Source organism: Lissotriton vulgaris, chromosome 1_1 (assembly GCF_964263255.1).
Source record: "Lissotriton vulgaris chromosome 1_1, aLisVul1.2, whole genome shotgun sequence".
NCBI classification, from domain to species: domain Eukaryota; kingdom Metazoa; phylum Chordata; class Amphibia; order Caudata; family Salamandridae; genus Lissotriton; species Lissotriton vulgaris.
In genome coordinates, this window is record NC_141685.1 from 1,306,001,345 (window position 1) to 1,306,027,726 (window position 26,382).

Genomic DNA, 26,382 nt, shown 5'->3' on the forward strand with positions numbered 1-26,382 from the left:
GACTGAGCTTGGGAGGGATAGCGCCGTAGCCTGGGATCTGGAGCATGGCCGCCATTAGAGGTGGTTGCCAAGGGTGGGGCTTGGTGCCTTACGGAAGCGGCCCGGCTAGGTCCAGATGCGGCTTGTGGGTGCGTTGCACGGCCCCTGCTCGGCCCGGTTTCTGGCCTAATACCCCAGTGGACATCTACCGTCTTTCACCCGCCGTTGGCGTCCCTTCCGTGGGTGCCGGTCTGGATATTGGCCATGTGGCTTTCAGGCTCTGGAATCACTTGTGCGACAGGAGCTGAACTGCGGTAACCCCAGATCGCCACATGGAAGTTCATCCCCAGTGCTGAACCCAGTGACAGGCTCAATAAGTCCCGGAAGGGGGTTAAACCTGAGCTGCGGGTTGCAGCAGCAGGGAGGGGCCGGACTGAGGCACTGATCGACAGCATTTGGCAGCAGAACGTCGGCAAACCGAAGTGCTCGCAAGCACGAAGAGGGGAACACTGGGAGCTGCTCGAATTGGGTGGGAGAGGTGCCCAGTCCGACCCGTTCTGCAGGGCACAGAGACCGCCGGGATTTTTAGCCTTCTAGGGTGATTGGTATTCATGGTGTCTAAGCGCAGACGGAGTGGCCTAACTGCTGCCGGACGGATTCTCTGAGAGGCCACACACCGAGTTTTCTAGCACCCATAGTCCCGTCTGGGTGTCTGATCTCTGGGCCTCGATCGGTCCTGACTCTTCTGCGCCCACTCCGCTCTACCAGAACAGACTATGACTTCTACCCGGGGCAAGAAGGATTAAACACTAAAGGAACTATTGGCACATCCCTAGGGTAGAGCTGTGATGGATCTCTCACCACTGGGCGAATCCACCACATCGCAGTCGGACGGCGCTGAGGAGGAACCAGTGACACAGGCCTTTCTTGAATCCCTATTTCTGACACTGCGCGAAGATCTGCAAACTGTCAAGCGAGATCTCACACCCGAAATCAAGGACATTCGTAAAGACATGGACGACATTGGTGAGCGGGACGCTGCTTTGGAAGACAAGGGCGATAATAGAGACACTGAACTGACTACCCTTCAACAGGAGGTCATCAGTATCCATGACCACCAGGTGGATCTGCAAACGCACCTCAAAGATTTGGAGAACAGCTCCCATCGACAACATTAGAATCAGAGGGGTGCGAATGAAGAGGTTGGTGATATCTTCGCGAGTGATCTCACTAATCACATCCTGGATAACCCACCCAACAGAGACCTCAAAATAGACAGCGCACACAAGGTGGGCCCACCCCGATTCAACATAGCACCGCCGGGGGACAGATTAGTGTGTGTCCAAGACTTTCGTACGAAGGAGGACATCCTTCGCAAAGCCAGATCCATGATTCGATGACCTTCCGTGATCAGACCCCAATTCAGTATCAAGACCTTGCCGCGCTCACCCTGAAGAAACGCAAGGTATTTCGCCCTATTACTACACACCTGTGTCAGCATACTTCTGGGGCCATCCGTTCAGACTTACCTTCTGACTGGATGGCAAACTCTATCAACTCCGCTCCTTCTCTGAAGCAAGCCAGCTGCTAGGAGTCGACCTTCCTGAGGACGATGACGGAGGCCGTAGTCCAACACCCGGAAATGGTGACACACAATCGCGATGGCGGCAGCAAGGACGCAGACGCCGCACCAAACGATCTGACCCGGCAGGGATCATGAAAGGGCAGCAGGCAGTACTAGACGCCCTTCCAGGTGTGCTGGGAAAGACGCAAACCCCTTGAGCACAATATGGGCTGCCTATGCACTCTTCACTTTGCATTAGGATGGGCCGAGGAAGTGGGGGGTGGGGGGGGGGGGGGGGGGTCAGGACAGGGAGACAACTTTGGCCACATTATAGTTCAAAGGAAGATCCTTTACCGATCGTCACTGGATGACGGACTGAACTTTGATCCTTTTCTTTGGGTTCCTTATGTCAGTTTATCAAGGTTTTTTTTTGTGTTATTTGGGTCCCCCCGTCCACTGCTCCCCGACCCCTATAGGCTTGGTGTTAATATACCGGGCCCACTCTACACTTGTACACTGGTCAGCGTACATGGACTCAGTCCTGGACCCCCCAGCACATACTATGCCCCTAGACCTCTAGATGCCTCTCACTAATCTTAAGTTTCTCTCACTCAACGTGAGAGGGCTCAATAACCCCGTCAAGCGCAGGGCAATCCTCTCGCATTTGGAGAGTACCGGGCGGACATTTGTCTCCTACAGGAGACGCACCTGCTCTTGAAAGATTGTCATCGACTTAGGTCCCGCATGTTTCCCACACATTTCTTCTCGTCTAGGCCAACCAAGACAGCAGGGGTGGCGATCTTGGTTTTTTGACATTTAAGGGGAAGGTGGTACAAAAGGAGGCAGAAATTAGGGGCAGGTTGCTTTCCTACCAGTTTGCGGTTGGGGGGCGCATATTAGTCATCGGGTCAGTGTACACATCTAACGAGGGGCAAGAGCGGTTTCTCCATGAGGCTCTGACCGAGGCTATCGCTACACCAGAGCGTAAGATCCTCTTGGCGGGTGATCTCAACTTGGTATTGGACAACACTGTAGATAGGTCGGCTCTACGCACTGGCCAGTTTGACGCACTCTCCTCTGCAGGGTTGACGGTTTTGGACAAACTGGGTCTAGTGGGCCTCTGGAGATGTTACCACCTCATCTCAGAAAATACTCCTACTACTCTAGTACCCATAAAACTTATGCGAGTCTTGATTACCTGATAGACTCTGCGGCGCTCCGCGACATCACATCAGCTGTGGAAATCCTAGCAGCATCGCTGTTCTACCATGCGCCAGTAGTAGCCACATTGACCCTACCTCCTATCCAACAGCCTACGCGACAGTGGCGCCTCCGGAATACCCTCTTGCAGTGCGCAGACGTAGTTGACCAGAGACAGCGCCCGATTGATGACTATTTATCACATAATGACAACCCGGATACTCTCCTATCCACCAGATGGGAAGCACTTAAGGCTGTGATTAGGGGCGAAGTAATTGCAATCTCGTCGGCAGACAACGTTGAACGCAGGCAAAAGCGAGACAACATTACTCAGAAAGTGAGGAAATTAAAACAAATGCACCAACACACATGGGCTCCTCGAACCCAGTGCCAATTGACGGTGACCCGGGCACAATTAGCGGCCATTGACCAAGACAGGGCGGAATACGCAGCGATGCGTTGGCGCCACTCATTTTACGTTGGAGGGGACAGGTGCGGACGCCTGTTAGCTCATAAACTGCGGGAGGCTAGACAGCTAAAGGGTGCCAGGAAATCCAAGATTAAACAGGAAGGGTGGTCATAGAAGACGCGGCCATTGCCGAGATATTTCAAAAAATTTACGCCCAACATTATACTGGGCAGCGGTTGGCAGAGGAGAACATCGACGCTTATCTGACACAGGTGCATCTCCCTACACTGACCCCGGAACAGGCGGAACACCTAGACAGGGACATACGAGTGGAAGAAGTCATTTCGGCCATCTCACGACTTAAACTAGCTAAATCCCAAGGCCCAGACAGCTACACTGCGGCTTTTTTCACAAACAATTTTTCGCCACTTTAGCGCCCTTGCGGACTAGGCTCTATAACACCCTCGCGTTTCCGGAGGCGATCACCAATATCCATGCTTGAAGCCGCAATTGTGGTCATTCCTAAGCCAGGGAAAGACAAAACTGGTTGTGGGGCCTATGGGCCCTTTTTCGCTCCTGAACATAGATTTGAAACTCTACACTGGGATCTTAGCGGGTAGATTAGATCCGTACGTGCCAGGTTTGATAGATCCAGACCAGGCGGTATTTATCCCCCAAAGACAGACCAGTGACAACACCAAGAGGGTCTTACATCTTATAGAGAAGGCATCACGAATCCCGGGGGCTGCATGCTCTTTACTATCAACGCCGAAAAGGCCTTCAAACGGGTCCACTGGCCATACCTACAACAGTCAATGGTCCGCATTGGCCTGGGGGTGAGAATGAGGGCTCAAATCTTCAACTGCTATCACTCCCTTATGGCATCAGTGAGAGTTAACAGCTCCGTTCCCCATAAGCAGAGGCACAAGACAGGGCCCTGGGTCACCCCTGCTCTTTGCATTGTACATGGAACCGCTGGCCCAGAGAGTCCAGGAACATCCACACATCAAGGGAATCCGATTTGGGGGCGACCTACACACCATTAGCCTCTACGCAGACGATGTCCTCGTCACTTTAGCGGACACAGCTGTGGCCTTGGGAGCTTTCCTGGCTGAGCCGGACTTCTGTGCGAAGGCTTCCTGGATCAAGGTCAATATTGCAAAATCCACCACCCTCAACTCTCCTCATCACAGCACACGCAGGCATGCCTCCAAAGTCAGCATCCCCTACAATGGTCCGGAGACACGGTCCCATATCTAGGAATTCATTTAGCACCCACTTTGCAAACCACGGCGTCAGTTAACTACACCAAACTACACACTCAAATCAACGCTGATCTGCAGCGGTGGAACCACTACCAAATTTCATGGCTCGGGAGGATAGCGGCCATTAAGATGAAAGTCTTACCTAAAATGCTATACCTCGTCCAGACATTCCCCCTACGGCCTCGCACAGGTTGGCTGAATCGAGTACAATTGGGGCTTTCCCTCTTCATTTAGCAGGGTAGTAAGCCATGAATGAAGAAACTCGTCAGCTTCCTCCCACGAGGGTGGACTGGGATCCCGGATATCACACTATTACAAAGCACGCAGCTACAACATATGGTTAAATGGAACCGCACTAAGTCAGATAAGGAATATGCTACTTACCAGTATGCATTTGTTCTTGGCATGTAGGGCTGCTGACATTCATATCTGTGCATAGATCGCCGCCTAGTGTTGGGTCCGGATGATTGCACATTGTAGTCCTGGAAGAGTCTTCGAAGTATCACGAGATAGATGGCTCCTCCCCTGGACTACAATGCGCATGGGCATCCTCTCCATCCTCAGATTGTTTTTCGCCATTGTGGCAGAGATGGAGTGTAATACAGTAAGTGATGATCATGCCTGAGAATTATTCTGAGTGCTACAGCTGCGACAGGCACCGGGGAGGAGGGTGGGCGATATGAATGTCAGCAGCCCTACATGCCAAGAACAGATGCATACTTGTAAGTAGCATATTCCGTTCGAGGCATGTGGGCTGCTGAATTCATATCTGTGCATAGAATAAATAGCAGTTACCTCCTTATCGGCGGTTGCCCGTGCCAGCTGCAGCAGTCTGAAAGAGTTCTGACAACAGCCTGTCCTACAGCAGCTTGCTGTTTGGAGTGTACATCTACGCAGTAGTGTTTGGTAAATGTATGTATGGTGGTCCATGTGGCTGCTCTACATATATCCTCTAGAGGAATGTTACCCAGGAAAGCCATGGATGCCCCTAGCTTGCGTGTGGAATGCGCTCTTGGGGGAACTGTTAAAGTGCGTTTAGCTTTTTGATAACAGATTTGAATGCATTTAACTATCCACCTGGCTATACCTGATTTGGAAATAGGGTTGCCTTTATGTTGTGGAGAGAAGGCAACAAACAGTTGTTTAGTTTTGCGAAAGTCCTTTGTCCTGTCGATGTAATACAGGAGAGCTCTTTTGACATCTAAGGTGTGCAGTGCTCTGTCTGCCACTGAGTCAGGGTTTGGAAAGAAAACTGGCAGTTCAATGTTTTGATTAATGTGGAACTGCGAGATCACCTTTGGCATGAACTTGGGGTTGGTGCGCAACACCACCCTATTAGCATGAATTTGTAGGTAGGGCTCTTGAATTGTGATGGCTTGAAGCTCGCTGACTCTTCGCAGCAATGTGATGGCTATTAGAAAGGCCACTTTCCAAGTAAGAAACTGTATCTCAAAAGAATGGAGAGGCTCAAATGGGGGCCCCATGAGCCTGGTGAGAACGATATTTAGATTCCAGACAGGCGAAGGAGGGTGTCTGGGAGGGATCACTCTTTTAAGGCCTTCCAAAAAGGCCTTGATGGCAGGCACCCTGAAGAGTGAAAGGTGCTGTCTGTTCTGAAGATAAGCGGCTATAGCAGCCAAATGTATCCTAATGGAACTATACGCTAGGTTGCATTGATACAGATGCAGTAGGTAACATATGATGTTCTGGGTGGATGCATCTAGCGGATTAATGTCATTGTTGGAACAGTAATGCAAATGCTACTTACCAGTATGCATCTGTTCTTGGCATGTAGGGCTGCTGACATTCATATCTGTGCATAGATCGCCACCTTGTGTTGGGTCCGGATGATTGCACATTGTTGTCCTGGAAGAGTCTTCGAAGTATCACGAGATAGGTGGCTCCTCCCCTGGACTACAGTGCGCATGGGCATCGCCTCCATCCCCAGATTGTTTTTAGCCATTGGCAGAGATGGAGTGAAGAATGTGAGTGATGACCATGCTATGAGCATATGTATGTAAATGAATGAATCCTGCAGCTGCTACAGGCGCCGGGGAGGAGGGTGGGCGATATGAATGTCAGCAGTCCTACATGCCAAGAACAGATGCATACTGGTAAGTAGCATTTGCAGTTCGAGGCATGTGGGCTGCTGAATTCATATCTGTGCATAGAATACATAGCAGTCCCTCCATTAACGGCGGCCGCCCGTGCCAGCTGCAGCAGTCTGAAAAAGCGTTTTTAGAACAGCCTGACCAACAGCTGCCTGTTGTTTGGAATGCACGTCTACACAGTAGTGTTTAGTGAAAGTATGTGTGGCAGACCATGTGGCTGCTCTACAGATATCCTCTAAGGGAATGTTACCTAGGAAAGTCATAGAGGCCCCCAACTTCCTGGTGGAGTGGGCCCTCGGTGGGATAGTGAGAGTGCGCTTAGCTTTAGCGTAACAGATCTGAATGCACTTCACTATCCACCTAGCAATCCCTGCTTTAGAGATAGCGTTTCCCTTGTGGTGAGTGGCAAAAGCAACAAAAAGCTGCTTGGTTTTGCGAAAATCTTTTGTCCTGTCTACATAATACATCAAGGCCCTCTTAACATCAAGGGTGTGGAGCATGCGCTCCGCCAGCGTCTCTGGGTTTTGGAAAAACACCGGCAATTCGATAGTCTGGTTTAAGTGGAATTGGGATACCACTTTGGGTAAGAATTTAGGGTTAGTGCGGAGCACCACCCTGTTAGCATGTACCTGGAAGAAAGGTTCTTGGATGGTGAGCGCCTGCAGCTCGCTAACCCTCCGTAGCGAAGTAATTGCTACTAAGAACGCAACCTTCCAAGTCAGAAACTGAAGCTCACAAGAGTGCAGTGGCTCAAAGGGAGGACCCATCAGCCTTGTAAGAACCACATTGAGGTTCCATTCTGGAGCTGGTGGGGTCCTTGGTGGAATGACCCTCTTGAGTCCTTCCAGAAAGGCCTTGATAGCAGGGATCCTGAAGAGTGACAGGTGTTGTCTATTCTGGAGGTATGCTGCCATAGCAGACAGGTGAATGCGGATGGAAGAGTATGCCAGATTGCATTGATACAGGTGGAAAAGATAGCAAATGATGTTTTGAATGGAAGCATCTAGCGGGTCAATATTGTGGTTAGCACAGTAGATGACAAACCTCTTCCATTTAGCCGCATAACAAGCTCTGGTAGTGGGCTTCCTTGCCTCCCGAATGATGTTCATACAATCGGGAGGAAGATTGAGGTAGCCAAACTCTAGGACTTCAGGAGCCAGATCGCCAGGTTGAGCTGTTGCGGATCCGGGTGCTGAATGTCGCCATGGCTCTGCGTCAGAAGGCTGGGAGTGAGATGAAGCCTTTGATGCGGCACCACGGACAGTTCGAGAAACGTGGTGTACCATGGTTGGCGAGCCCACGTTGGAGCAACCAGGATGAGAGTCATCGAGTGCTGCCTGAGCTTGCGCGCCACCAGCGGTATCAGAGGTGCTGGGGGAAAAGCGTACGCAAATCTGCCTGACCAGTTCATCCACATCGCATTGCCCTGTGATTGGGGGTGTGGGAATCTGGCGGCGAAGCTTTGGCATTTTGCGTTCTCCTTTGTGGCGAACAGGTCTATCTCTGGATGACCCCACCTTTGGAAGTACGGTTGGAGTACTGATGGATGTATCTCCCACTCGTGCATCTGATGGCTGTGCCTGCTGAGCAGATCCGCCATTTGATTGTCCTTGCCCGGGAGATGCTCTGCCATGAGGAAGATGTTCCTCTGAATGGCCCACTTCCACATGCTCTGAGCCAGATGAGACAGCTGTGGAGAGTGCGTGCCTCCCTGCTTCTGAATATAGTACATGGCCGTCATGTTGTCCGTCCGGATCAACACGACTTTGTTGCACAGATGTACTTTGAACGCCTTCAAGGCCATGAAGATTGCCATCAGTTCCAACACATTGATGTGCATCTTCCTTTGCTGTAGTGTCCATAGTCCCTGCACAGTGTAATGGAGTACATGCGCTCCCCATCCCTGGAGAGAGGCGTCCGTCATCAGGATAATCTGTGGGACAGGCTCTTGGAATGGTCGGCCCTTGCAAAGGTTGTGTGGATTCCACCAATGCAGAGAGTTGTATGCCCGACCGCTCACCAACACTAGGTCTGTCAGTTGCCCATGAGCCTGAGTCCACTGACGTGCAAGGCACTCCTGAAGCGGACGCATATGTAGTCTCGCGTGCGGGACAATGGAGATGCAGGAGGCCATCATGCCTATCAACTGCATGAACACCCTCGCCGGAAGCGAGTGTTGGGGTCTGAATCGTTGGATCAGCGCCTGGATACTGGCGATTCTCACTGAATTTGGCTGCGCGGTGGCTGCCAGAGTGTTGATTGTCGCGCCCAGGTACTGTCGCACGTGGGCGGGCTGGAGATGGGACTTCGGGTAGTTAAGAGAGAATCCCAGATCGTGCAGGAGATGGATGGTGCGTGACACGTGGTCGACGCACTGCTGTTCTGTTCTTGCCTGAATGAGCCAGTCGTCCAGGTAGGGAAAGACGTGGACGTGCTGGCGACGGAGATGCGCCGCCACGGTTGCTAGGCACTTGGTAAACACTCTCGGTGCCGTGGTGACCCCGAACGGCAGAACCTTGAACTGGTAATGCTGGTCTAAGATCGTGAATCTGAGGTACTTCCTGTGGGAAGGATGCAGGGGAATATGAAAATAGGCATCTTTCAGATCCAGCGTAGCCAGGAAGTCCCCCTGTTGAAGCAGGGGAAGCACCTGCTGCAACGTGAGCATATGGAAGTGCTCCGAGAGGATGTACCAGTTCAGGGGCCTGAGGTCCAGGATAGGCCTGAGGGATCCGTCCTTCTTGGGGATCAGAAAATACAGGGAGTAAACCCCTGTTCCCCGCTCTTGCAATGGAACGAGCTCTATCGCCCCTTTTTGCAGCATGACTAGAACTTCTTGCTGCAACAAGGTCAAGTGCTCGCCTGACATAGGACGGCTCCTTGGGGGTATGTCCGGTGGAATGGACGTAAGCTCTAGACAGTACCCGTACTGGATAATAGACCTCACCCACCTGTCCGTGGTGATGGACTTCCACGCCGGCAGGAACTGCTGGAGCCTCCCCCCGACCGGTGTTGCATGGCCGGGGGGCAGTGACAAGACGTCACTGTTTGTTGGTGGCGGTGGACCTGGAGCTATTGTTGCCACGTCCCCTGCCCTTGACATTATTGCCTCTGTAACCACCTCTATTTTTGTTGTTATACGAGGCTTGGGCGTTAGTCTTGTAATATTGTGTGGACTGGGATGCTTGTCCCCTTGAGGTGCCTCTGGAGTTTGAGCGGCGAAAGGAACCACCCCGAAACTGCTGACTTTGTAAAGCCCCCATGGACTTGGCAGTTTCCGTATCTTTTTTCATTTTTCCAGTGTGGCATCCACCTCAGGGCCAAACAGATGGTCAGGATTCACCGTCTGATTCAGTATAGTGGTTTGGATGTCGGGTTTGAACCCCGAAATTCTAAGCCAGGCATGGCGTCTAAGCAGCACACTAGTATTGATAGCCCTGGAGGCTGTGTCTGCCACATCTAACTCACATTTGAAGGATGCATTCGTAATGAGTTTACCCTCCTGAATCAGCATCTCCCCCGCCTCCTTGTATTGGTCAGGCAAGTGTTGCAGTATGGCCTCTAATGTGTCATAATGGGCCCTATCATAACGTGCAAGCAAGGCTTGGGTGTTAGATATTCTCCAGATATTAGCTGCCTGTGCAGCAATCCGTTTGCCTGAGGCCTCGAAGATCTTGGACTCTTTGTCTGGGGGAGGAGCGTCACCAGTAGTTTGAGAGTTCGCCCTCTTCCGAGCATTGGAAACGACCAGGGAGTCCAATGGCAAGTGCCCCTTGATATATGTCGGATCCGTGGGCGCTGCCTTATATTTCCTGTCGATGCGAGGGTTGACCACACGCGCTCGGGTGGGCTCCTTGAAGACCTCCGTTGCATGTTTAAGCACCCCCTTCAGCATCGGTAGCGTTTTGACTGACTTTTCGGCTACCGAGAAGGTGTCGAACAAGAAGTCCACATCCACGGGGTCCGAGTGCAGCTCGACGTCGTGGTTAGCAGCAGCTCTTTCTATCAGGGCATTGAAGGCCGTCGAATCCTCTGTCGGGGACGTCTTGGCCGCGAAAAGTTGAGCGTCCTGACCCCCCTGCGGGTCCTCCGGGTCGCCTCCGGCGGACCACGGAACGTGCTCCTCCTCCGGATCCGAGTACGCCGGATAGTCGTACTCGGCATCTTCCTCGTCCGCACCGGCCGCGACGGAATGCGTCGGCGAGTACCCCAGGGTTTGTGGGGACACAGGTTCCACCAGAGCCGAAGAGCCCTCGGAGTTCCTTTTGTTTTTGAGAGGGATCTTAAAATGTTCCAATGCCGGCTCCGTTGTGATCTTCCTTTTGAGGAGCGACAGTTTTCCGGTGTTGGCGTCGATGGTTACCTCACGACGTTCCTCTTCAGCAAGCGGTTGTAGTCGAAGCTTCGACACCACCAAGGCCGCTTTAGGTGCCAGTACCTCCTTCGAGGGTCCACTCTGTTTCGGCGCGAAGGCCTTCGGCGCCGACTTGGGAGGAAAGGTGAAACGGATAGGCGTCTGCTCCTTTGCAGGCTTAGGCGTGAGCTTTGGCGCCACAGTGTCTTTTCGAATCCGCTGCAAAGATTCCGCCACCTTCTTCGTCAAGGCCGGAGAGGGCTTGACCGGCTCGAGTGACTCTTCGGCATCGAGAGCCCGATCACCCGCATGCGCCTTCTTCGGGGCCGACGCCCCATGGCCATGCGCGTCGTCGCCCTGACGCTTCTTCGGAGCCGACTTCGGGTCCACGACCCCTTTCGGAGCCGACTTCGGGTTCACGACCCCTTTCGGAGCCGACGCAGCCGCGTCGGACGATTTCGCCTTCGGCACCGACCCCGAGGACTTCGGGTCGGCCATCTTGGCGTGGCTCTTTGAGTCGGCCATTTTGGTTTCCTTGGAAGTTGACGCCTCCAGAACCTTCTTCACCAGCGCAACTTTCACTTTCGGTTTCGCATCCGAGGGTGCGTGACCAGTTGGCTTCACTTTCGTTTTCTTCGACGTAAGTGATGGTTCATAAGTGTCCGTGACCGGGCCCGGAGGCGGGGACGTAGGACTCATAGTTAGATCTTGGGTAAGGCCCGAAGGCGATCCCTCGACCTTGGCCGTAGGAGGGGTAATAACCCGAGAGTCTGGTTGGGGATACTCCTCCTCTGAGCTAACACCCATAGTGGCAAAAGCCTGTTCGTCGTCCCCTACCTCGTCGGTGACTTCGTCAAAGTTCTCCGCACCTTCGTCATAGGTTTCACCTTCGGATGCGGGATTAGAGTCCGAACCTTGCACGTCGTCTTCTCCCTCGACAGATTCCTGGAAAATGTCATCAGGTGGGGGCGCCGTAGCCGATAACCGAGCCTGGAGCCTATTGGCCCGACGAATCTTTAAAGTCTTCTTGCTCCGGAACTTCGAACACGCCATGCAGGTGTCTTCGCGGTGATCCGGCGACAAGCAGGTATTGCACACAGGGTGCACGTCGAGGTGTGAATATTTAGAGTTACACACCGGGCACTTCTTAAACGGAGTTCGCTCCATAGCAAGAGTGTAGTGTAGGCCCGTCCGCGCCGAAAGCACGTGGAAGGGCAGATAGAGATCGGAGCTGAGAGTCAGAAAGAAACCCGTACGCAACTATACCGACGCCCAGCCTAAAGACCTTTTGGTCTGGAGTAGAAGTTGAACAACTATCGGTTCCGACAGAGGGAACCGAAACACATCCGAACCCAATGGCGGAAAAAAACAATCTGGGGATGGAGGCGATGCCCATGCGCACTGTAGTCCAGGGGAGGAGCCACCTATCTCGTGATACTTCGAAGACTCTTCCAGGACAACAATGTGCAATCATCCGGACCCAACACTAGGTGGCGATCTATGCACAGATATGAATTCAGCAGCCCACATGCCTCGAACATGACAAACCGTTTCCATTTGGCTGCATAGCACGCCCTGGTCGTAGGCCGCCTTGCCTCTCTGATGATGTTCATACACTCAGGGGGCAAGTTGAGGTAATAAACAACAAAGGTATCAGAGGGTCTCAGATAAATGTGCCCACAAATAAATGGAACCAACCGAGAACTCACCCTTACTCACAGGTTATGTCACAGAGAGCTCTCCATGGATGAGGAAAAATACCAATCAGTCACCATTCGGATCCGCCCTTCATCATTTGGGATTTTATCCGTACCACCCGTCAGAGGTTATTAGTACTCTCCTCAGAGGTCAACCCGGTGGTAGGGGGTATCCTCAATGAGTACAAGAGACAACAGTGTGGTATACCACTCGATGTAGGTGAGTGGCAGGAAAAGTGGGACTGGGGTGTGCAGTGCAAAAAGGGGTGTGAAAAAAGAAGAAACCAAGGAAAAGTGTGTTTAAAATTGGTTTAGAAAAAGCACTAGATAAAGATTTATTCCAGGTGTGCTTAACATACCAATGTTAAAAACAATGCACCCGCAAACTGTCTGTTTATGTAGACAGCCTCAGGTCAATATGGTCGACTAGTTTCAGCAATTAGAGGACTGTTTTTGTCCTTGCTTTCATCAGGACCAGAATTAAAATAAATGCTACTACACCAGGTGAAGAAGTAAATCAAAAGCCAAAAGTGACACCAAAGAAACATAAACAAGTGCACATGGTCACCTGAATGCTCCGGGTGCCCTTACAGTCTGTGCAAATCACTCAATCTATAAGGTTGGCTAGCCTCACCCCACCTGGCAGAGGCTCAGGGGAAAATGAAGCACCGCTCTAACCGTCGGTACTCCGGGCCGGCGTCCTGGCCGTCTGGGGAGGTCACCTTGAAAGCAAGGACAAAAACAGTCCTCTAATTGCTGAAACTAGTCGACCATATTGGCCTGAGGCTGTCTTCATAAACAGACAGTTTGCGGGTGCACTGCTTTTAACATTGGTATGTTAAGCACACCTGGAATAAATCTTTATCTAGTGCTTTTTCTAAACCAATTTTAAACACACTTTTCCTTGGTTTCTTCTTTTTTCACACCCCTTTTTGCACTGCACACCCCAGTCCCACTTTTCCTGCCACTCACCTACATCGAGTGGTATACCACACTGTTGTCTCTTGTACTCATTGAGGATACTCCCTACCACCGGGTTGACCTCTGAGGAGAGTACTAATAACCTCTGACGGGTGGTACGGATAAAATCCCAAATGATGAAGGGCGGATCCGAATGGTGACTGATGGGTATTTTTCCTCATCCATGGAGAGCTCTCTGTGACATAACCTGTGAGTAAGGGTGAGTTCTCGGTTGGTTCTCTTTATTTGTGGGCACATTTATCTGAGACCCTCTGGTACCTTTGTTGTTTATTAGTTCTGCTGGGGATAGTACCCAGAGCCTGGTCTTTAAACTTCCCCTAGGTCCTCCTCCACCGTGTTGTTTTGTTGGCAAGTTGAGGTAGCCAAACTCTATGACCTCAGGAGCCAGATCGCTAGGCTCAATTGTTGAGGATCTGGGTGCTGAATGTCTCCATGGCTCTGAGTGAGGAGGCTGGGAGTGAGGCGTAGCCGTTGACGAGGCACCACTGAAAGTTCCAGGAACGTGGTGTACCAAGCCTGCCGTAACCACGTTGGAGCAACCAGGATGAGCGTCATGGAGTGCTGTCGCAGTTTGCGCGCCACCAGCTGTATGAGTGGGGCTAGGGGAAAAGCGTACGCAAATCTGCCTGACCAGTTCATCCATATCGCATTGCCCTGAGACTGCGGGTGTGGGAACCTGGCGGCGAAGCTTTGGCATTTTGCGTTCTCTTTTGTGGCTAAGAGGTCGATATCTGGATGACCCCACTGCTGGAAGTATGGCTGGAGTACCGAGGGGTGGATTTCCCACTCGTGCATCTGATGACTGTGCCTGCTAAGCAGGTCCGCCATCTGGTTGTCTACTCCCGGGAGATGCTCCGCCATGAGGAAGATGTTCCTCTGAATGGCCCACTTCCACATGCTCTGGGCTAGGTGAGATAGCTGCGGGGAGTGTGTGCCTCCCTGTTTCTGGATGTAATACATGGCAGTCATGTTGTCCGTCCGGATCAACACGACCTTGTTGCATAGGTGCAACTTGAACGCTTTCAGTGCCATGAAGATTGCCATCAGCTCCAACAGGTTGATGTGCATTTTCTGCTTTTGTGTTGTCCATAGTCCCTGCACCGTGTAGTGGAGGACATGCGCTCCCCAACCCTGGAGAGATGCGTCCGTCGTTAGCACTATTTGTGGGACAGGCTCTTGGAACGGTCGTCCCCTGCAAAGGTTTTGTGGATTCCACCAATGCAGAGAGTTGTAAGCACGACCGGTCACCAACACTAGGTCTTTTAGATGCCCATGAGCCTGGTTCCACTGTCGCGCTAAGCATTCTTGAAGGGGACGTATGTGCAGTCTGGCGTGCGGGACTATGAATATGCAGGATGCCATCATACCGATCAGTTGCATGAACACCTGCGCTGGGAGTGATTGTTGAGGTCTGAACCTCCGAATGAGCAGCTGCATGCTGTCGACCCTGGCAGAGTTCGGCTGCGCTGTTGCTGTCAGAGTGTTCAAGGTTGCCCCTAGGTATTGTCGCACATGGGCTGGCTGCAGGTGTGACTTTGTGTAGTTGAGTGAGAACCCCAGACTGTGAAGGAGGTGAATTGTGCGCGACATGTGGCTGGCACACTGCTGGGCCGACTTGGCCTGAACGAGCAAGTCGTCCAGGTAGGGATAGATGTGAACATGTTGTCTGCGAAGGTGCGCAGCCACGGTCGCTAAGCACTTGGTGAACACTCTGGGGGCAGTGGTGACCCCAAAAGGCAGAACCTTGAATTGGTAATGCTGACTGTTGATGGTGAACCGGAGATATTTCTTGTGACTTGGGTGAATGGGAATGTGGAAATATGCATCCCTGAGGTCCAGTGTCGCTAGGAAGTCGCCCTGACTGAGCAACGGCAGGACCTGCTGTAAGGTTAACATATGAAAGTGTTCTGTAAGGATGTATTGGTTGAGGGGTCTGAGGTCTAGAATGGGCCGCAGGGATCCATCCGTTTTTGGGATTAAGAAGTACAGAGAGTACACCCCTGTACCTTGCTCTTCTGCAGGCACGAGTTCTATTGCCCCTTTTTGCAGCATGGAGAGTACTTCTTGCTGCAATAAGTGCATGTGCTCTGCGGACATAGGACGGTGCCTTGGGGGTATGTTGGGGGGAGGAGGGGGGGAGAGGGGGGGGGGGGTGGAGGTTAGTTCTAGACAATAGCCGTAACGGATAAGTTGTCTCACCCACCTCTCCGTGGTAATGCTTTCCCAGACTGGCAGGAACTGCTGGAGTCTTCCCCCCACAGGTGTTAGATGGTCGGGGGGCAGTGACAGGGCGTCACTGTTTGTTGGGAGCGGAGGATCTGGCGTTGTTATTGCCACGTCCTCTGCCTTTGGCGCTGTTCCCACGGTATCCACCCCTGGCATTCTTTGTGTAGGTGGATTGCGTGCTCCCTTTGGTGTACTGTGCCTGCTGTAAAGCCTGTTCTCTAGAGGCTCCCCTGTTACCGGAGCGACGAAAGGAACTGCCCCGAAACTGCTGAGATTGCAGAGCCCCCATGGATTTGGCTGTCTCAGTGTCTTTCTTTATTTTCTCGAGTGTTGTGTCTACCTCGGGACCAAAAAGGAAGTCCGGGTTAACCGGCTGATTGAGCAGTTTGAATCTCGGGCTTGAAACCAGAGATGCGGAGCCATGCGTGACGTCTCAGCATCACACTAGTGTTTATGGCCCTAGCTGCTGTGTCTGCTGCGTCCAGTGCGCACTTGATGAATGCATTAGAAATCAATTTCCCTTCTTGTATAAGCATCTCTGCTCCCTCCTTGTACATATCAGGCAGGTGGTGCAACAACTGTTCTAGTGTGTCGTAGTGTGCCCGGTCGTATCTAGCCAACAGGTCCTGTGTATTGGAAATCCTCCAACTATTTGCAGCCTGCGCTGCCACTCGTTTCCCTGACGCCTCTAGAATCTTCGATTCCTTGTCCGGAGGCGGAGCGTCACCACTGGTTTGTGAATTCGCCTTCTTGCGGGCATTTGCCACCACAAGTGAGTCCAAGGGGAGCTGGCCTTTGATGCAGGTGGGGTCCACTGGAGCAGGCCTGTACTTTTTCTCAATACGTGGGTTAATAACCCTAGCTTTTGTGGGTTCCTTGAAGATATCCGCAGCATGCTTGAGGACCCCTTTAAGCATAGGCAAAGTCTTAGTGGAACGTTCAGAGGTGGAGAAAGTGTCAAACAAGAAATCTTCGTCCACTGGCTCCGCATGCAACTCCACGTCATGGTTGAGTGCTGCCCTTTCTATCAAAGCGTTAAACGCCGCCGTGTCCTCTGTTGGCGATGTTTTGACGTTATAGGACTGGGCGTCCGGTGCAGCATGTGGATCATCAGGGTCCACAGATTGATCTATAGCCTCAGACCACTGTTGTGGTTCATTCTGATCAGTGTCAGCATTATAAGCGTAGGCCGCTTGACCATAGTCTTCACCCATGTCCTCCTCACTCCGTGCTGGAGAATATGCCATTTGCTGTGAATAGTCCTGAACGTGCTCGAAGAGAACTGGTGAGGTGGCAGAGTCCTTCTTCCGTTTGAGAGGAATTTTATAACCCTCCAAGGGATGTTCAGGCGCGATCTTCCGCTTGTGGGTGGTCAGCCTGCCTGATTCCGCGTCGATAAAGAGTTTCAACTGGTTGTCGTACGAGGGTTCGTGGAAAACCACTCCTTCTGTGGCAGGCTTCGAAGGCGTCGACGACGTTTTGGAAGGTTCGGCGCCTTTATGGAGTTCGATTTGCTTTGCCCGAGCCGTTGGCGGAAGACCGGAGTCTGTCCGACGGTTTTGGAGCTTGATGTGGTAGTCGATTCGAGCTGCTTTAGCACTTGAGGAGGACGCTTGCTTGATGGCGTCGACCCGAGCTCCCGGTGTGTAGGATCCCCAGCCTTGGGCGTCGACGAGACCTGCTATTTCGGGTCTGCTTTGGTTTTCGGCTCGAGGTGCTTGCTGAGCAGTGGCTTGAGTCCTGAGATTTTCGGCTCGACGGCCTTCTTCGACTGGAGGCCTTTGGCCTTGTCGCCATGTTTGTGCGTTGACGTCGACGCCGACGGCGTCGGCGTCGAGGTGACGTGTTTGCTGGTTGAGCTCTGCTTCGACGCTCCAGTCTTCGAGGCGACAGGTACTTTTGGCGCCGAAGGGTCGTCGATAGCCTTTGACATCGATGTTGAACCGACCACCATCTTAAGTAGTTTCGGTTTCGATTTCTGCTCCGTTGGTTTCGGTTTCGATTTAGAGGAATCGACCGATGGCTCCTTAGATGTGTTCTTAGCCTGGCTTGGACGCGGGGCTACAGAACGTGTAGAAAGATCTTGGCTAAGGCCTTTCGGCGATGCCTCGACCTGAGCCGAAGGGAGCGTAATGTCAGTTATAGGCCCGCTACTGCGGTTGGGCCTAGCTCATCGCTGGAGTCGTCATCGACGGCTCCGATGGCCCCTTCGTCGTCCCCTACCTCGACGATGTCTTCTTCGTGGACTTATTCCTCAGCTTGCTCGTCCATCTCGAAGTTGAAGTCATGCTCCGACGCCGGTTCCGACCGTTCTTCGGGAACCTCTTCTTCTTCTTCTTCTACATCTTAGACGCCTTCTTCGTCACTGGCCTCGAAGATGTTGACCGGCTCGGGCGCCGACTGTTGCGCCGACTGCCTCGCTGCGCGCCGAAGTTTAAGCGTCTTCTTGGAGCGGAACTTCGAGCAGCCCATACAGCTGGCCTCGTCGTGCTCGGGGGACAAACATTTATTGCACACTGGGTGCACATCGATGTGGGGGTATTTGGAATTACAGACGGGGCATCGTTTAAACGGGCTCCGTTCCATCGTCGTCGTAGTCTGGGCCTTTGGTGTCGAAAGCGAGAATCAGCTTCCGACGTCCGGTTCGAAGGACTGGAAAAGAAACAGGCACCGAACGAGACAATACCGACGCTTCAAAGGCCTTTTGGCCTCAGGAAAGAGTTAATACAAAGTTTCCGAACTAGAGTCGAGAAAGTACATCCGAACCCAATGGCGGAAAAAAACTATCTGAGGATGGAGAGGATGCCAATGCGCACTGTAGTCCAGGGGAGGAGCCACCTATCTCGTGATACTTCGAAGACTCTTTCAGGACAACAATGTGCAATCATCCGGACCCAAAACTAGGCGGCGATCTATGCACAGATATGAATTCAGCAGCCCACATGCCTCGAACACATTGTCTATTTCAGGACTGAGAGGTGGCAGGCCTATCTCTCAGGAAGATCCCCTTCCTTAAGAAGCTGAATAGACACCCCCAACCTCTACGCCTCTCACATTACACGCACCATCTTAACAACATGGGACCAGACTAATAGGAGACACAAGCTTACTACTTTTCCCTCCCCTCTCACATCACTTTTTGACAACCCGGACTTTAGCCCTGGGATACGCGAGACTTCTTTCAAATGAGCCGCGGAATGTCGAGCGTTGGGACACTTATTTGATGTAGAGGGTGTGATCCCCTTCACTCAGCTTAGATCAGACTAGACTCCCAGTGTCCAAAAGGCTGCATTACCTGCAACTTCGACACTGGGCACTGCACCCTGACAATAGGCCGCAGGCGCTTAGACACCTTACCCCTTACGAACGATGGCTCATCACAAGGTCATCAGATAAGAAATTGATCTCAGACCTCTATAAGATGCTGCTCACTCAATACATGCATGCATACAACGCAAGCCGCGCGCGCTGGGAGAGAGATCTTGGTCACGAGCTTAGCAGCAAAGAATGGGAGGGGGTATACTACACGGCGCGGCACTCGGAGAGCAATATGGGCCTCACAGAAACGAGAACCAAATTAGCCACTTACTCCTAATACACTCCGGAACATATGCACCAAGCCGACTCCAATGCAAAGCGAGGCTTGCTGGAGGGGGTGTGGGAAAACAGGAACATTGGTCCAGCTCCTGTGGAAATGTGAGCATTTACAACAGTCTTGGTCTCAGATTCTAGATGAAATTGATAAACACCTAGATACGGAGCTCCCCAGATAGGGATAGCGCTAGGCACAGCCACACAAAAGATTTTGCTTCACTGGAAGACTCCTCGGATTCCATCTCACATGGGTTGGCTTCAGCGTTTGTGGCACATACTGGGGATGGAGAAGATATCACTCACGCTGGCAGGGAGGGGCGTGACATTTGGAGAGCTCTGGCAACCATTTTAAGCTATCCTGGTCCAAGAATTCCGAGAACTTATGTGACCCAGGTACTTCCGCCTTTTACGCCTCAACTCACACGACGCTATCACCCAGCGGGATCCCCCACAACAGTGAACACTTTTCACCCAAAAAAAGATTCCCAACACGCATTGGAAAGGGGGGGGGGGGGGGGTTTGGGAGGGGATTGTTATTCTTTTTGTTTTTACATCTTCAGTTGCTGATTAGTGCCAAGCTCTCTCCTGGGCTCTGCGTAGCCCATGCATTGAAGTTCTTCGCATGTCGCATTGATGCACTGGCTGTTGACTCAATAAACATTTAAACCATAAAAGGGGGAGGGGGACAACTGCAACAAAATCAAGTTCCCTACATAAGGTATAAGAATGTAAGGAGTGGTGTCTTGACAAAGTTGGAAGGAGTTGCCATCTTTTGCCCTCTTTGGAGTAACCTCAGCAAACCCCCTATCGGGAACTGGTGAATAAGGCTGTGGTGGTAATACTCTTCTGGGAGACAATGAATAACTTCTTGGCACCATTAATGGACCTTACGGAAGAACTGGACAAAGTGGAGCAGATGGTCCTGATGATATGATTGGCCACAGTGGGAAGGCCAATGGTACAGGAGGTTTTTGAATAGGGTGTTCTAGTGGTAAAAATATTTTAAGTACTGGAAGAGGCAATAGCATCAGCATGGAAGTTGACCTCAATGGGGACGAATGGGGTCTTCTCAGTGTCGACAATTCTGCCGCCGAGAGTCACAATATAAAAGGTCAAGAAATCAGTAAAGGCTTCTATGGTGCAGGAGTTGACGTACGTCGTTGTAGTGGCAAAGGTAAAGTGTTCGCTACCTATGGCCAGGGTGGTTCAGATCCCCATCTCAAATTCAACTGGTGCCCATGTGGGTAGCAGGAGTGCTTGGAATAATGCAGATAGTGTCTTCTGCATTTCCTGTATCTAAATATTCATTTTTGGATTCTTTTTCATGAAAGTGCACAGACTCAGTAGAGGGACACCCCTTTCTGAAATGCTTTCCTCTGCTTTTGTCTTTCCCAATGTGCCCATAAGGTCCTCTCGCTTCCCTTTGAGGCAAATACCCTTGCAGTCCCTTCTGAGCTCTCTTCGTAATTTTTGACTGAATTTGCACGGTTTGGCAGTGAGAGTGAGGCAGACAGACCATTTGGCAGTGAGTGCGAGGTAGACAGACCACACATACTGAGTGAGGTCGGAGGCAGCTTTTTTCGTGACACAGGAGAAGGTGACCACCGCGTCCCTATTGCGCTTAGAGCAACTATTTGAACAGCGTTGCGCTGTGGCTTGTGCTCGCTTTTTAAAAAAAACCTTTATTGCATTTCTTTAACTTGTGTTCTTTTACCCTGCTTTTATCCTCGCCATTGCTGCGACCCCCCCCTGGCCCTTACTGCACTATAAAACAAATTGAAGCACCGCTACTTAGCGGGTCCGGGCTCCCGGGTTCCTCGAGTCACGTGATTCCTTCGTGACGACGCCATCTTGGGAAGGCTGGTTCCTTCCTGCTGGGGGTTAGCGCGCTAGCGCTTGTTCCGCCACTCGCCTATTTAAGGTGAGCTGTTACTCGGGGTCAGCCTGGAGAAGGTGACCACCGCGTCCCTATTGCGCTTAGAGCAACTATTTGAACAGCGTTGCGCTGTGGCTTGTGCTCGCTTTTAAAAAAAACCCTTTATTGCATTTCTTTAACTTGTGTTCTTTTACCCTGCTTTTATCCTCGCCATTGCTGCGACCCCCCCCTGGCCCTTACTGCACTATAAAACAAATTGAAGCACCGCTACTTAGCGGGTCCGGGCTCCCGGGTTCCTCGAGTCACGTGATTCCTTCGTGACGACGCCATCTTGGGAAGGCTGGTTCCTTCCTGCTGGGGGTTAGCGCGCTAGCGCTTGTTCCGCCACTCGCCTATTTAAGGTGAGCTGTTACTCGGGGTCAGCCTGGAGAAGGTGACCACCGCGTCCCTATTGCGCTTAGAGCAACTATTTGAACAGCGTTGCGCTGTGGCTTGTGCTCGCTTTTTAAAAAAACCCTTTATTGCATTTCTTTAACTTGTGTTCTTTTACCCTGCTTTTATCCTCGCCATTGCTGCGACCCCCCCCTGGCCCTTACTGCACTATAAAACAAATTGAAGCACCGCTACTTAGCGGGTCCGGGCTCCCGGGTTCCTCGAGTCACGTGATTCCTTCGTGACGACGCCATCTTGGGAAGGCTGGTTCCTTCCTGCTGGGGGTTAGCGCGCTAGCGCTTGTTCCGCCACTCGCCTATTTAAGGTGAGCTGTTACTCGGGGTCAGCCTGGAGAAGGTGACCACCGCGTCCCTATTGCGCTTAGAGCAACTATTTGAACAGCGTTGCGCTGTGGCTTGTGCTCGCTTTTTAAAAAAACCCTTTATTGCATTTCTTTAACTTGTGTTCTTTTACCCTGCTTTTATCCTCGCCATTGCTGCGACCCCCCCCTGGCCCTTACTGCACTATAAAACAAATTGAAGCACCGCTACTTAGCGGGTCCGGGCTCCCGGGTTCCTCGAGTCACGTGATTCCTTCGTGACGACGCCATCTTGGGAAGGCTGGTTCCTTCCTGCTGGGGGTTAGCGCGCTAGCGCTTGTTCCGCCACTCGCCTATTTAAGGTGAGCTGTTACTGGGGGTCAGCCTGGAGAAGGTGACCACCGCGTCCCTATTGCGCTTAGAGCAACTATTTGAACAGCGTTGCGCTGTGGCTTGTGCTCGCTTTTTAAAAAAACCCTTTATTGCATTTCTTTAACTTGTGTTCTTTTACCCTGCTTTTATCCTCGCCATTGCTGCGACCCCCCCCTGGCCCTTACTGCACTATAAAACAAATTGAAGCACCGCTACTTAGCGGGTCCGGGCTCCCGGGTTCCTCGAGTCACGTGATTCCTTCGTGACGACGCCATCTTGGGAAGGCTGGTTCCTTCCTGCTGGGGGTTAGCGCGCTAGCGCTTGTTCCGCCACTCGCCTATATAATGCTCGCTTCTGACGTAGCGGTCTAGCGCAGCGGTCGCGCCTTCGCAACGCCTGAGTCTCGCCAGAGTCCTGCCCGTCTGCGCTAAGGCAGGGCTAGGGCAGGGGACTCTGGACCTTTTAGCATGATATCAGCAGAGAACCTGCGTTCGTTACGACATCAGGTATGTGAATCCTGCGCTGGCTCCTTGGATCCTCTTAGCGGTCCTTTTCAATGCCCTACTTGCCCTTTTAAACTTCCTTTGCCACTGTGCATTAACAGTCTTCAGTCGAAGCCCCCGCCTATTAATCTACCGACAGATACCATAGGCATAGTTAATCAATCCACCCTTAAAGTGATGCATTTGAATGTTAGATCCATGCCTTGTCACTCCCAAGAAGTCTTTTCTTTGATTTCAGATGACAATCCGGATATTTTCTTTTTTACGGAAACCTGGCTACATGACCAATCCATGGCGGTCATTAATCTAGCACTTCCTGCGGGTTACATTATGCACTCCCTCCCACGCAAAACCAGAGGTGGAGGTATTGCAGTTGCGATAAAAACCTGTTATCCCTGCATCTGGAAACCTGTCACCATAGCTGGTTGCGAGAGTGCTCTTTTCAACATCTCAGTGAATCCCCATTTCACATTCACGGGACTTCTAATCTATAGACCACCTGGGCTTGACGCCGCGTTTCGTCAAAGCCTACCTGAGGTGATTTCTTCTTTGGCCCTAAAAACCGCCAACTTCACGATTATCGGCGACCTCAACCTGCATATGGATGCTCCTCTTTCAAACTCGATCCATAGCTTGCTGGCTGACTTAGAGGCGTTCCAACTGACTCAATTGGTACAATTTCCAACCCATATAGGCGGTCACTTATTAGATCCCATTTTGACCAACCTCTCTCCGAACATTTCAGTACTCCATCCCAGGCCTATGGCATGGACTGACCATCATCTTATTGAATTTCATATCACAACTTCCTTCTCCTTACCAAAGAACAATTCTTCTGCCAGTCTTAGACGCCCCTGGAGAAACTTAAATTTAGAGCATTTCCATCAGCTCCTGTTGAAATTTCATCCTTCACCCCCTACTGAAGTTTCTAGCGGCTATGACAGTTTCTGTGAGTGGTTAAATCACTCACTAGACTTACTTATTCCGGCTAAGTGGAGCAAGACTAGATCTAGTCCTTCCAACCCCTGGTACAATGACTCTCTTAAAACACTTAAAATCTCCTGTAAAAAGGCAGAACGCGCATGGCGTAAAACATATGATACTGACCTCAAGGCAGCCTACAGGGCCTGCACTAGAGTGTATCATCGGGCTATATGCACGGCCAGGGCTGCGTTTTACTCTCTGGAGATAAAGAACAGCACCAACCCTACCAAGGTCATCTTCAGGGTGTGTAAGGACCTCACTGGTAAGAGGATTGATACTGCCGCTCTCCAACCTTCCATGACACACTGTGAGAACTTAGCCTTATTTTTTGTAGAAAAGGTGGAGGCTATTTACAAGTCATTCGCCCAGCTCCCCATTGCGGAGACTAGCTCTATGTCACTGGTCCATAAACCACTGCTGATCATTCCGAGCCCGACCTTGGATGAATTCATTGCCCTGACGACTAAAGTTAAATCCGGCTCCCCGGACGACCCCATGAGACCCAATCAATTTCGGGAATTTGCTGAAGGCTGCTATCCTGCTCTGCATGGCCTTATTAACTTATCCTTCAGCTCGGGTAGTGTCCCTAAAGCTTGGAAACAGGCGACGGTTATTCCGATCCTTAAAAAACCCGCCCTTGATCCTACCAAGCCTGAACACTACCGACCTATATCACTTCTTCCTTGGCCAGCTAAACTGGCAGAAGCTCACGCTAATGCTATATTATCTTCTCATCTGCAGGAAGCTAATATATTGGATAATTCCCAAAATGGATTTCGTGCTGGCCACAGCACAGAAACTGCCCTTCTGGCTGTGGTGGAACACATCAGGCATTTGCTGGATCTGGGTCAGACGGCGGCACTGATCCTTTTGGATCTCAGTGCCGCATTCGACACTGTGTCTCACCAGATTCTGCTACACCGCCTGATGGAAGCCGGAGTTGGAGAGGTGGCACTTGAGTGGTTTCGCTCCTTTCTTCAGGATCGTGCCTTTAAGGTTTCCACTCCTCCTTTTGTTTCTGCCCCTCGCCCTATACTCCAGGGTGTCCCCCAAGGGTCGGCCCTAAGCCCTACCTTGTTTAATTTATATGTCCAGCCATTAGCGGAGGTAGCCCACAGCTTTGGTCTCTCCTTAGTGTCATACGCCGATGACACGCAGCTGGCGGTGGCACTCAATGGCGACTCCAACATGGATGCCCCCACCTTTCAGTCAGCCCTTAAAGCTGTGGCAGGTTGGTTGGCTAACAATCGGCTTCAATTTAATGCCTCTAAGACCGAGGTCATTATTTTTGGTAGGGAAAGTGAATTATGGGGAGATCAGTGGTGGCCTTCCGATCTTGGCCCTGTCCCCGCCCCTGTGGCAGAGGTTAGAAACCTCGGGGTGTGGTTTGACAATAAGCTTTCTTTCACTTCCCACACAAAACGGGTGGCCGGTACTTGCTTTGGTACCCTGCAGTGTCTCCGACCTATCTTCAAGTTTTTCGACGCGGAGACTAGACAGATTATTGTTCAAGCCCTGGTTCTCACCAGACTGGATTACGCCAGTTCCCTGTTTTTGGGCCTAAACCAGGCTGAGCTATCTCGCCTTCAGAGGGTTCAGAATGCGGCGGCTAGGATGCTTGTTGGCCTTCCAAAGTTTGTCTCGGCTCGTCGGACCATTCAGGATCTTCATTGGCTGCCGGTAGGGCAGAGAATTAAGTTTAAAGCTCTCTGCTTAACTTTTAAAATTCTCAATACAGCCTCCCCTCCTATCCTTGCACAGACCATTCAGCACTATGTTCCTACCAGAGCTCTTCGCTCTGCCGGATCTAATCTGGCTATAGTGCCACGGTTTAAAAAATCAAGGTTGGGCGGCCGCTCCTTTTCAGTGCTAGCAGCATCCCTCTGGAACTCTCTGCCGGCTTCATTGCGCTCCATTCCTGAGCTGCTTCCTTTCAGGAAGGCACTTAAAACCTTCCTTTTTGCTACAATCTAGGCCCTCCTTTTAATCCTCTTATTTTTCTGTCGTGTTGTGTTATTATTCTCCAAGCGCCGGGACGCCACTTTGCTGCGGCATCCGCGCGCTATACAAAAACCAAATAACATAACATAACATAACATTTTACAAAAATAGAGGCAATATGTGAGATGCACTTATTTCACAGATGAAAAAATAAAGGAAGCGTTCCCAAATGTTTAAAACGTATTTTAAACCCAAAGAGAAATTCCCGGAAATAAATGGGTGAATAACAGTAGTAGGTGGTCTGAGATCCTCTCAGCAAGAGACAGAAAAAAGAAAGGCTGTAGGACAAACTGCCAGAACAGTGCATTCTGGTAGATGGTAACTGATGACTTAAAGAACAGTGTTTGCTATTTTGCAGCTTATGTACTTTTGACCTGACGGCTACCTTTTCCTTCATTTTTCTCTTTCGCTGAATAAAGGTTTAAAGATAATTTGTATAAGGTAGCACATTTCTTTCAGTAGGTGCTGCAATGTGTTTCTACTACTATGAAAGAGGAAGTTTCTTTACATATGAA

General features: G+C 51.3%; 1 protein-coding gene across 6 annotated transcripts in view; it reads right to left on the bottom strand.

Annotated features, from left to right (window-relative positions):
• ZNF740 (zinc finger protein 740) overlaps nt 1-26,382 on the bottom strand; it is a 245,280-nt gene that overhangs the window by 54,184 nt on the left and 164,714 nt on the right. The gene's annotated exons all lie outside the window — the stretch shown is intronic.